We start from the raw sequence: 12,447 nt of genomic DNA, 5'->3' as shown, positions 1-12,447 counted from the left end.
GTCTTACCAAACTCTAATAGTCCTCAAATGGGTTTATAAGATCTCATTTATTGATAAACACTTTCATTATCAAACCCTAATTTAATTTATCTGCTTTACATGTTCTTCGTTGTTGGTCTATCATCTTCATACTCAGTTAACTTCCAATAATACCCACCATCGTCAGCTACATCTACGCCTCTTTTTTCATTAGACAAATATTTATGTTCATGTTTATACATTTAAAAAAATCAACATGCTTGTGTTCGTTTATGTCTGTTCGTTAAATATCTAAAAAACATAAACACCTCAACTAATAAAACCCAATATAATTCAATATAAATAAAATCTAAATAAGTAGAATCTAATTCATTTTTCATAAGTTTTGCTTAATAACGAAATTCGAAGACAAGAGCAAAAAATGAAGAAAAACAAATCTCATCCATATCCTTTCAAATCCTTTCTGTAGAAAGATAAAAAACTACATTATATACTCAGTTAGATAGATACTTATATCTATATAATAATAATTCTTAAATTATAATAAGCAAGATATCCTTATATATAATAAGATATATTAATAAATATAATAACAAACGAATATATATGTATTAAATTATATCAAAATTACGCTAAAAATAAAATAACTATTATAAAATATCAAAACGAACAAAAACAAAACTTTAAATAAACTCCCGTAATACGGGAGAATCAAACTAATATAGTAATATTTGATTATAAGCCAAGACAGAATGTTGAAAATCAACGCTTTACAATATGCTACATGAACCTAATGCTATATTTGTAAACATTCTTTCACTAGCAATGACGAAGTATGTCATTAGGTGTCATTTTCTTTATTTCATTATTGTCATTTAACATTTGACTATTAAGTGTTTAATTTCCTCTTTAAGTTATTAAATAACATAAAATCTTGAATAGGATATATTATATTCTCATATATACTTTCTCGTTGAATATAAATTTTGTAACAAAATATACTATACTATCAACAATTAATACGTGTTATTTTCCTACGAAGAAGAAGAATATGTGTATTGTTGTTCAAGTTCATTCATGAAAAAATTTCTTTACTTTTGTATCTTCAAAAACTATTTAAAAATGAAGTCAAATTCATGATTAAATTATCAATTCATGTGTTCTCCGGTTTTGTGTCAAAACGTTTAAAACAGATATAATTAGTTATTAAGAGCATATCAGAAAACTAAAACACATACAAACAACAGAAGTCATATATATATATATATATATATATATATATATATATATATATATATATATATATATATATATATATATATATATATATATATATATAATATTTATTGGTTTCCTTTTATACCTAAAAACGACTTGATTTCTTATTTGAGTAGTTTGCATGATTCGATAATCAATTTATGGTTTCAAGAGCAAATCACAAAACTAACATACACAACTAAAGGTGGTGACGTTGGAAATGTTGTTAGTTTTAGGCAGTGGTTGACGACAATGATGGGTGGTGATGATATTAGGATGAGATCGTGTTTTTAGCAGCATCTGGAACCATCCCAATACCCGATTGGGCCTTTTGGAAAATGGATGTCTACCGTCCATACTGATTTTTACGCTCTAGAGTCCATACCTGACACACCCAAAAACACCATCAAGAAGGAAACTCACCACTATGGAAGAACCCCCTTGAGTTAGGTTTAGAACTTTAAACCTTAAGATCTCATGGCATTAACCATATCCCCATGCCATTGTAAGCGGTACATCACCTGTACTCGGTATAAAATTGCTCATGCCTAGATGATATGGTAGCGTAGTGGTGGACAAAAACGGGGCATAGATTAAACCCATGCTTCTAGATAATGAGAACTTGGCATCCCGGTCAGAGGATGCACAAATAATTCTATGAACCACGAATATGATCACGTTCACACTCAAGTCATGTCATTTCAAGAATATGATCAGGTTAAGTTTATTCTTACTATATAAAGAGTTGATTGACCGGTGCATGTGTTATATTCAGGGGTGGCTCGTGGGACAGCGAAAACAAGTTAAGGCTTTAGGCCCACACTCAGTTAAGGCCTCCAAATCCGAAAAAAAAACATTATATATAAATATATTATAATGAGTATAGTAAACTCAAATTAATGTATTGATGTGGTGGTAGGCTTGGTTGTTACTAAAGTACAGATTATGAGTTCAAAACTTATAATAATCAATTTTTTGTTCTTAACAAATTGTTATCAAAAGGCCCCAAAATCTTGTTTTGATTTAGGCCCCCACATTCGTTAAGCCGACCCTGGTTATATTTTATGCTTTGAATATGGTATCTTTTGAGAAAGTTGCTTTATTGGTTATTAGTAGTTACACCCGTGCTTGCAGCAGCCGGCTGAGCCGGGCTGAGGACATAACTGTTTGTAGTTTGCTTTGACTATTTGAAGGTTATTAGGCGAAATAATCTAATGGTTTTGGTTTTGACAAAGATTTTGAGGTAACTATGAATTGAATAACGACATACCAAACCAACCATGTTGGTTTTGGTTGGTTGGGTTTGCTAGTCAAAATGGATTGCTTTGGAGGATTGGATTGGCATTTTGTTTACTTTTCTCAAAAGCACGTTAGTTTATATTAAGTTTTTTTTAAAAAACAAAGATGGTTCATTAATATAATCCATATACATAGTTACATGTTGCAAATAAATAAGAAACGCTAAAGATTAGACGACCTGTTCAGTTTACCTAATGGATTCCAAATTTTAATTCGTCAGCCAAAACGTTAAACTGTCAAAACAAAAGTAGCTATTAAAGAAAAAGAGCTAGTGAAGTGATATTAATTCTTACATATATACTATTAACATGATTGATCAATCAAAGGATATGGTATATTTTAGAACAAAAAGTTGGGGAACTGAAGAAACACTAATCGACCCCGGGCAGATTACGGATAATTTGGGGGTTAAATAGATGTTTCCCACGAGGGTTGTATCCGACAAGATGGTTATTCTTCCGATGACCTGCAAAACAGACACCGTGAGCTCGTCACTGAGAAGGGGGGGGGGATACCTCCTTGTGACCACCCTCCGGCGTGAGAATCAGACTAGATTGCTCTTGAATATAAGTGTATATTAAGAGAATGACTAGAGCAGATATCAGATAATATATGGAGATATAAGATGATAATAAGATCATGATACCGTTCCAAGGTGTTGGAGTATTTATAGCCGAAGGTAGGTTTCCAAGCAGGTACAGCCGGCTGAATAGTATTCCTGTTCTACCAACTGTGGGCTACGCACGTGCCATGCTGATGGTTGGTGGGTAGGCAGCTGCTGATATTGACCAGGCCGGCTGTGTACTATTCCTTTTCCACCAACTGCAGGCTATGGACGTGCCCCGACAGGGGTTGGTGAGTAGGCAGCGGCTGATAGTGACATAAAGTAGTAGAGCGTGCTGCTCGTCGTACTGTTGTCAGCGAGATGTCGCTGCTTTGGTCAGATCTTTTGTACTATACATTGGCAGGTACAGTACAAAAGGTCCTCCAGTAGCGTACGGACTGGCTCATTTGGGCGGGAGTTTTCCCGGCTTTGTGCGGGAGTATTCCCGGCTTGCTCACTCCTTCTTCAGGTGACATTACTGAATTATTTAAGAGTTAGTGCCTTGTGCGTGTAGCCTTGCTGCGCGGGTAGCCTTCCCTGATGGCTAGTATCCATTGCTGCGGGAACAGGCGGAGTACGTCGACCATTGGGAGGCTTTTCCTGCGGGAACAGCTTGCGTACTGCGCGTAAGGACGTCACGTCTCTGAGTATGGTGGGTCCTGCGGATCCAGTTGGTTTTTGCGCAGACGTCCCTCTTCAAGGTGAGTCTTGCGAGTTTAGTCTTTGCGCAGACGTCCTTCTTGAAGGTGAGTCTTGCAGGTCCAACTGCGCAGACGTCCCTCTTTGAGGTGAGTCTTGCGGGTCCAACTGGGCTCTGCTGGGACCTACCTCTTCAAGTCCCCCCAGTCCAATGTTCTTCTCATGAATTGTTAATAAGTGAGGTGAACTTTTGGACTTAAGCAAGGGGTTTTGAAAAGGGTTTAGTTTTAAGGTTTTCCATGGGGATTCTTCCCGCGGAAGTCCTAATGTCACGTGCAGAAATTCCCGACTTTTCTGCTTGATCTTTGGGTATGATGCGGGTAGGTCTGTAACCTCCTCGCAAGTCAGGAGCGTTGAGTTCCAGTTGTGTAGATTCTCCATGAGGTTTTGGTAGTTTTAAACATAGTGATCAATTATGTTAAACAACCAATTCCATCTTGGAGCTTCAAACAATCTAGTTCTCGACGTTCCCGCTATGCGGGGATGTTATTTCCGTTTCCGCAAGCATGGCCCAGAAGATCCTTCCTGGTTTCAATTCCCTGCGGAGTGCTAAGTATGTGAAGGGTTTCGCCTTGACACTGTACCCGCACTCGTCTTATAGTTACTTTACTTCCAAGGTATTCCTGGCTTCAATTCCCTGCGGGGGCTAAGTATGTGAAGGGTTTTGCCTTGACACTGTACCCGCACCCGTCTTATAGTTACTTGGTTGCCGAGGTATTCTTGGCTTCAATTCCCTGCAGGTGCTAAGTATGTGAAGGGTTTTGCCTTGACACTGTACCCGCACCTGTCTTACGGTTACTTGGTTACCAAGGTAAGGGGGTGTAGTCCCTCTTACTTTTGAATCTTTTTGAATCTTTTTGAAATTCGAAGAGTTGGTGAAAGGATAAGAACAGTCCAAACTGTTGAAACATCGTCCGACGGTTTCTTCTGACAGTTTCAGGACGTGCAGGAAGTTATGGCGACGTGACAGTATATGGTCGTTCCAGACACTTTTTCAGGCGCGCGGGCGCAAGTTTTCGGGCGCGTGGGTGCGAAGTTTACGGCGCACGTCCTGTCAACAGCTGTTGCCAGCTTGCTTTTTCCACGTGTCATAGTTTCATTGCACCTGCGTTTTCCTCTCTCTTCCGCATTAAATTCATCGCATTTATTGCGATGAGTATATAAAGGGAGGAGAGGATGCATCTCAACTCACAGTTTCACTTTTCTTCTTCTAAACGATTTCCGGCGAATACTCTAACTTTTCTGTCGAGCATTCTCCTGAAATCGTTCCTTTACATCCAAAACATGTCTTCTATTCATGATCCTGAGGTTACTGTCAAGGAGTCCGATGTATACCTCGAGAATCCTTCGTCCACGTCGGACAAGGATGACAAGAGTACTGCTGGTGAGTGCCAGTGTGCTCTTTCCGTCGACGCTTATCAGTACATCGTCAGGAAGTTCATGCTCGAGCCTTTCGAGCCTGAGTTTCCTGGGCCTCATCAGACGGTGTACGATGCCCCCAAAGGCAAGATAGGGGTATATGTTGCGTTCTTCGTCTATGGGAATCTCAGGTTCCCATTGACGAAGTTTGTATACCGTGTTTTGGAGAGACACGGTGTACACCTGACGGAGGTACATCCAATGGCGATCGCCAAGATCCGTCATTTTGAATGGGTGTGCCTCATTCTTGGTGTGGAGCCCCACGTCGACCGCCTGATGACCTTCTACTCCTGGAGGTGCATCCAGGGCTGGTACACTTTGGTCACCCGGATCAAGGGTTTGAAGATCTGTGCTACCGAGCGCAGTCTTCGGTCTTGGAAGCGGGAGTTCTTTTACATCTCTGCCCGTGTCGTCCCTATTGCGATGACATTCAAGAACGGGAGAGCACTCCCCAGCCTTCACGCCTCCAACTACCAGGAGGCGGAATGGTTCTCCAAGATTTCCCGGATCCAGACTCCGGTTTACCGCTTCGCGGAGTCTGGGATGGTGATGCTCGGTATGAGCCGGGTGTGGAAAGATGCTGGGGCGGAGGCGCCACAGATTCCCATCGTCCTCGAATACGGTTTGAACTCTATCCCTTACGGTATGCTCCGTCCTCTTTGCTGATTTAGGGTTTTTCTTCTAACTGTTTCTCTTTTTATTTCAGAGGGGAATAACTTGCAATCACTCCTGCATCCGCGGGAGGCTGGTGGTCCCGCTCGGCTGGGTACTCGTCCTCTTGATGAGAACGAGTTGCCCATCCTCGAGCAAACGGCGGATCGGTTTGTGGAGGCCTACCCGCCAGGCCACGAAATTCTGAGCGCCACGCGGCCAGGTAAGGAGTTATTTAACCCTCGCCCTCTCAATGCTCAAACCTCTGCTGGAATTCCTCTAATTATGTCATCTTCTGATGAGGAATCCGCAGATGGTCCTTTCTTCGTGAGGAAGAAGAAGGCTGCTGGCGGGAAAGGCAAGGCGAAGGTTGCCTCCACCGCCGATCAGGGGAACCGATCTGAGTCGGAGACCGAGAGCGAGGAGGCGGCGGGGAACCCTGGTGGTTTTGAGACCACTGTTCCGGAGGTTGAGACAGCTGTCACCTCCGAACAGCCCCGTACGACGACGGTGACCGGCTTGAAGAGGCCGGCTCCATCGGGTTCGTCCCCGCCTGTTCGCACCTTCAAGCTCAAGAGGACTCGTAAGTATAAACTTTATCTACTTTAACTGCGTATCTTTCCGCCATTATGCTTATATGTCTTGTCTTCGTGCAGGCGTGGATGCTACCGCATTCCAGAGTGGAGCGGGGAGGAGCGTTTCTGGACCCATGACGGTAGGTTTGGTCAACCTACCCGAGGCGACGACCCAGGCGGCTGCGCCTGTTTCAAGTGTTGGTTCAGTTGCTCATCCCGTTGAGGCAACTGTTCCAACTGTGACGTCGTCTCCGCCGGCTGTCAGTGCCATATTCACTGCGTCCTTCATTGAGCCGGCGGTGAGTTTTTCTGCGGGTTTCTCCGCAGCGGCGGCCACGGTTGTGAGTTCACCTCCAGTGAGTTCACCACCGGTGGTCTCTACCGCGGCGGCTTCAACCGTGCCTCCGGCACCGGCGACTACCTCGCCCCCGGCCGGTTCAGCAGGTATGTTTGGGGCTTCTAGCCAATCTCTGCCCCCTTCCCATCTGCCTGACCTCTTGGATGGATATCCGTTAGGTTCGGGTGATGGGTTTGGCGGCTACCGGCCTGTTGTCGACCCTACAGGTGCGTAGGGTTATTTTGGCCTCTCTTTTTTTTTTTATATATATTATCTTTTCCTAACTGCTTTTTGTTTCTGTAGTGTCGGATTCGAATGAGGTGTATGTTCCGCGGTGGAACATCCGCCGGGGAACCACCCTTCGGACGGCTGTGGACTGCGTCGAGTGGGTGCGCCACGCCGCCCCTAGTGGTGCACTGGGAGAAGCTATGTCAAGCTACCAGGAGGGTAGGCTGACAAACGAGCTTCGAATTCTCCTTGCCCGGATGCAGCCGCGCGTCGAGCTGCTTTGTCGTGAAAACGACAAGTTAAAGGCGGCTCGTATCCAAGAAGAAGCTCAGGCGCGGGCTATCCGGGAGGAGAACAGGAGACTCTCCGCCGTTGCTGCGGAGAAGGAGAAGGCCTTCAAGGCCCTTGAGGTTGAAGTTCAGGCCCGTCTCGAGGCCCGTTCCAAGGCTACCCAAGCTGTTAACGAACAGCTTCGGTTGGCTAAGGAAACTGCGCGGAACGCAACCGAGAGAGCCACCAAGGCTGAAGCTGTTGCGGAGTCTCTGCGCGCCGAGAATGAGGAGCTCAAAGCCAAACTAGAGAGGCTCCAGCAGGCTCATGACGCCTTGGCCATGGAAGACGCCAAGAAGCTTCAAGAGATCTTGGACCAGAGGGGTATGCTTGATCATACTGAGCATAAGCTAAAGGGCGTTGAAGAGGCTGCTGCTAAGGAAGTGTTGCTTGCCAACCTTAACAAAAGTGAAGCCGAACGCGCCCGTAACCAAGCTCAAGCTGCCCTCCAGGAGGCTCTGGTTATAAAGGAATGGCTTCTACGAGTAGCGTTGTCGCAGGTAAGCTTAGCTTCATAACGTCTTTACGCTTTTCTTTGTACTTAGAAAAGGTTTTGATACTTGGTATTTTTGTTTTGTAGGTTGTGCATCGGGTCTTCACGGACACATCATATGACGATGCTATGAGCGCAGCCCTCAACGCTTCTCATGAGGATGGGGAAAAGGCCGGCTTCCTGCTTGGTCTAGGGTTTGTTGAACAAGGCATTCCGCCTTCCAACTTCCCTCTGTACGATGTAGATACTGAAGCTGCTTATGACCAAGCAGTGAACCAGTATGCTGCCTTCCCGCATCCAGTGGTGGAGAAGGTGAACGAAGTTGCTGCCGCTAATGATGGGCTAACTATCCTCAAGACTTTCCTTGAACCGCCACAGCCAACTGATGGTGCGGGTACGAGTGGGTTTGGAGGGATTGGTCCTGAAGTTTGAACCTTGAGATCCCTTCCCACCTTTAGGATAGATTTTTTTTTGTATAGATTTATATTCTTGTAATACTTGAATCTTGATGGAATATAAATCATTTGTTAATTCCTTGCATTGTAAACCTTATATGTTTTGTTTCACGCATATTTTGGTTTAACTTAGCAATTTCTTGAGTATTTTGGATAAGTTAACCTTCCAACGTGGCGGATAATAGGTTAAAGTTTTGCTTCCTCTTTCGTGATTGTGCGGGTAAGACCGTCACTTTCACTTAGTAGGATGGCTAAACTTCACCTACATCTGACCTGCGTGGAGGTTTTCCTCATCTTTTCCTTAGAGATTTTCTAAGTGTTTTGAATAAGTTTAACCTTTCGACGCGCGGTTGTCAATAGGTTAATGTTCAGTTTCCTCTATCATGATTGTGCGGGTAGGACCGTCACTTTCATTTAGTGGGATGACTAAACTTTACCTATAACTGACCTGCGTGAAGGTTGTCCTCATCTCTTAGAAATTTTTGCCGTTTTTTGTGTTTATGCGGGTTTTGCCGCCTTCCACACGCAACGACTTCTTTTCACACTTATTTATGCGGTGAATACCGGCATATCAGTGTTTTGAATAAGTTAAAGCTTTCGACGTGCGGTTGTCAATAGGTTAATGTTTAGTTTCCTCTCATGATTGTGCGGGTAGGACCGTCACTTTCATTTAGTGGGATGACTAAATTTTACCTATAACTGACATGCGTGAAGGTTTGCCGTTTTTTGTGTTTATGCGGGTTTTGCAGCCGTCCACACGCAACGACGTCTCCACTTATTTATGCGGTGAATACCGGCATCAGTATTGAATAAGTTAACCGTTCGACGCGCGGCTGTCAATAGGTTAAAGTTCAGTTTCCTCTATCATGATTGTGCGGATAGGACCGTCACTTTCATTTAGTGGGATGACTAAATTTTACCTATAACTGACATGCGTGAAGGTTTGCCGTTTTTTGTGTTTATGCGGGTTTTGCCGCCGTCCACACGCAACGACGTCTCCACTTATTTATGCGGTGAATACCGGCATATCAGTATTGAATAAGTTAACCGTTCGACGCGCGGCTGTCAATAGGTTAAAGTTCAGTTTCCTCTATCATGATTGTGCTGATAGGACCTGCACTTTCATTTAGTGGGATGACCAAACTTTACCTATAACTGACCTGCGTGAAGGTTTGCCGTTTTTTGTGTTTATGCGGGTTTTGCCGCTGTCCACACGCAACGACGTCTCCACTTATTTATGCTGTGAATACCGGCATATCAGTATTGAATAAGTTAACCGTTCGACGCGCGGCTATCAATAGGTTAAAGTTCAGTTTCCTCTATCATGATTGTGCTGATAGGACCGTCACTTTCATTTAGTGGGATGACTAAATTTTACCTATAACTGACCTGCGTGAAGGTTTGCCGTTTTTTGTGTTTATGCGGGTTTTGCCGCTGTCCACACGCAACGACGTCTCCACTTATTTATGCGGTGAATACCGGCATATCAGTGTGGAAAGTTCATAAGTATAAACGTAAGACCATCAGCGTCAATGTGATAAGGAGAATCATTTCCATTAGAAGTGGCTCTGGGCCTTTTCTTTACAAGTTTGGAATTGATCTACATGCAACCTGTGTAATTGAACTCCCATGTTCTTGGGATGGGGGTGTCATCGAGCCTTTCGAGCCGATATGCACTTGGTTCGGAATCTCGTTGTTTACGCAGTATGTAGTCTCCAACATTGAAGCTGCAGTTTCGTGTTCTTCCCAACTGGGGTTCAACACGCATTAGCCTGCTCAGCGTTCATTACGCCACGAGGTGCGTGAGCATCCCATCTCTGACAAATGCTTCGACGTGTCCTTCAAGTCTAAGCATTCATCGGTGATGTGGCCTCTTGTCCTGTGGAAGTCACAGAATTTGCTTTGATCAGCGTTTGGACGCTGTCGGATAATTGGAGCCTCTGGCTATGGGAGCCTTTCAGTGGCGAATATCTCGGTGACGCTTTTGGTGAGTGGCGTCCATCTGGAGTTCCGGTTCGACGACTGCATGTTGTCCTTTCCGCCTAACCGAGGGTGCGAGCCGGATGAGGTGTCGAAGTTTACCCTTGACTGCCAAATACCTAGCTTCCTCTTTTTGTTTAGTCGGGCGGTAAGGACGTTGTTTTCTCTTGTTTTCTGGGTGTAGAGGTTTGTGCTTGGGGAAGATCTCTACCCAGTTGCTTTTCCGTTTCCGCGAAGCGTTTAGCTGCTGTCATGATGGCATCCCATGTGGATGGCATGCCGTTTTTACCCGTTAAGGTGCGGATGAGCTCTGGATCTTTCGCGCCCTGGATGAAAGCAGCGCGAACAAGATCTTCGCTAATAGCGCCCAGACTCGCTTCTTTGAGTTGAAGCGAGTGATGAAGTCTGGCAAAGATTCATCTTCCTCTCGGATGCAGTTTAGGATCGTCCGTTGCTCTTCAGTGTACTTTCTTTGTTGACTGAAGTGTTGGTTGAACTTCTGTTGGAAGTCTGCCCAATCGTAGATGTGGTGGACCGGTAGACGGTCAAACCACGCTCTGGCTGCTCCAACCAGCGTCATCTGGAACATATAACACCACGTGGGTTCCGTCCAGTTGCTGACGGTTGCCCCCGCTATGAATCTGTTCAAATGATCGTTTGGGTCAGATATACCATCATAAGTACCGATGTTGGACATCTGTTTGGCACTTCTCGGGGCGATTGCTTCCACAATGTCCCTTGCAAACTTGGATGTTCCCGCATTTGCAGCAGTTGGTCTAAAGGTTTTGGAGAAGTCGCGTGGGTTTCCCCCCGCGTTCCTTGGTTTGAAGGTGTCTCCGAAATTCCTTCTCGGTTGGAAGTCCGTTTCCTTACGCTTCCCTTTTGCCCTATGGCGAGGGTTTGCGTCGGTGTCGGATTCCTCCCGATCATCGTCCGAGTACTCGCACTCACTGCTCATGTTGAGTTGTTGTCGAGTGCTTCCAAATTCGTCAGCCTGTTGGATGGAACGTAATCGTTCGTCCAACTCAGCTTGGAATTCCTTCTGACGTGCTTCCGCCCACGCTTTAACTTGTTCAAGTGTTTGGCGGGGGGGCCTCGTCTTTTGTCTTTCCACCTGGGTATCGGTGAATCCCAGTGAAGGATTGTTTACTGCACTTGCCCCGGCTCGGGTAACCGGGGTAGTGTTCGTAAAATTTACTACACTTGCCCCAGCTTGAGTAACCGGGGTAGTGTTCGTAAATATTGTGTACTCGCCGGTGTTCCCCCCAGTAGCTGGGGTTGTGGTTACCGTGGTTTTTCTTGGTCACTCGTTGGCCTTGGCAACGAAGTAACTTTAACCATCTTTCCAGAAGTTTGAAAAAACTAAAAATTAAGTTCTAGCTTTTATGCACGGATGACGCCAATGAAGAAACACTAATCGACCCATGGCAGATTACAGATAATCTGGGGGTTAAATAGATGTTTCCCACGAGGGTTGTATCCGGCAAGATGGTTATTCTTCCGATGACCTGCAAAACAGACACCGTGAGCTCGTCACTGAGAAGGGGGGGGGGGGGTACCTCCTTGTGACCACCCTCCGGCGTGAGAATCAGACTAGATTGCTCTTGAATATAAGTGTATATTAAGAGAATGACTAGAGCAGATATCAGATAATATATGGAGATATAAGATGATAATAAGATCATGATACCGTTCCAAGGTGTTGGAGTATTTATAGCCGAAGGTAGGTTTCCAAGCAGGTACAGCCGGCTGAATAGTATTCCTGTTCTACCAACTGTGGGCTACGCACGTGCAATGCTGATGGTTGGTGGGTAGGCAGCTGCTGATATTGACCAGGCCGGCTGTGTACTATTCCTTTTCCACCAACTGCAGGCTATGGACGTGCCCCGACAGGGGTTGGTGAGTAGGCAGCGGCTGATAGTGACATAAAGTAGTAGAGCGTGCTGCTCGTCGTACTGTTGTCAGCGAGATGTCGCTGCTTTGGTCAGATCTTTTGTACTATACATTGGCAGGTACAGTACAAAAGGTCCTCCAGTAGCGTACGGACTGGCTCATTTGGGCGGGAGTTTTCCCGGCTTTGTGCGGGAGTATTCCCGGCTTGCTCACTCCTTCTTCAGGTGACATTACTGAATTATTTAAGA

Source organism: Bidens hawaiensis, unplaced genomic scaffold (genome assembly GCF_021521415.1).
Source record: "Bidens hawaiensis isolate Kalapana, Puna unplaced genomic scaffold, B.hawaiensis_p1.1 tig00002839_1, whole genome shotgun sequence".
NCBI lineage: Eukaryota > Viridiplantae > Streptophyta > Magnoliopsida > Asterales > Asteraceae > Bidens > Bidens hawaiensis.
This window is presented reverse-complemented; position numbering follows the sequence as displayed.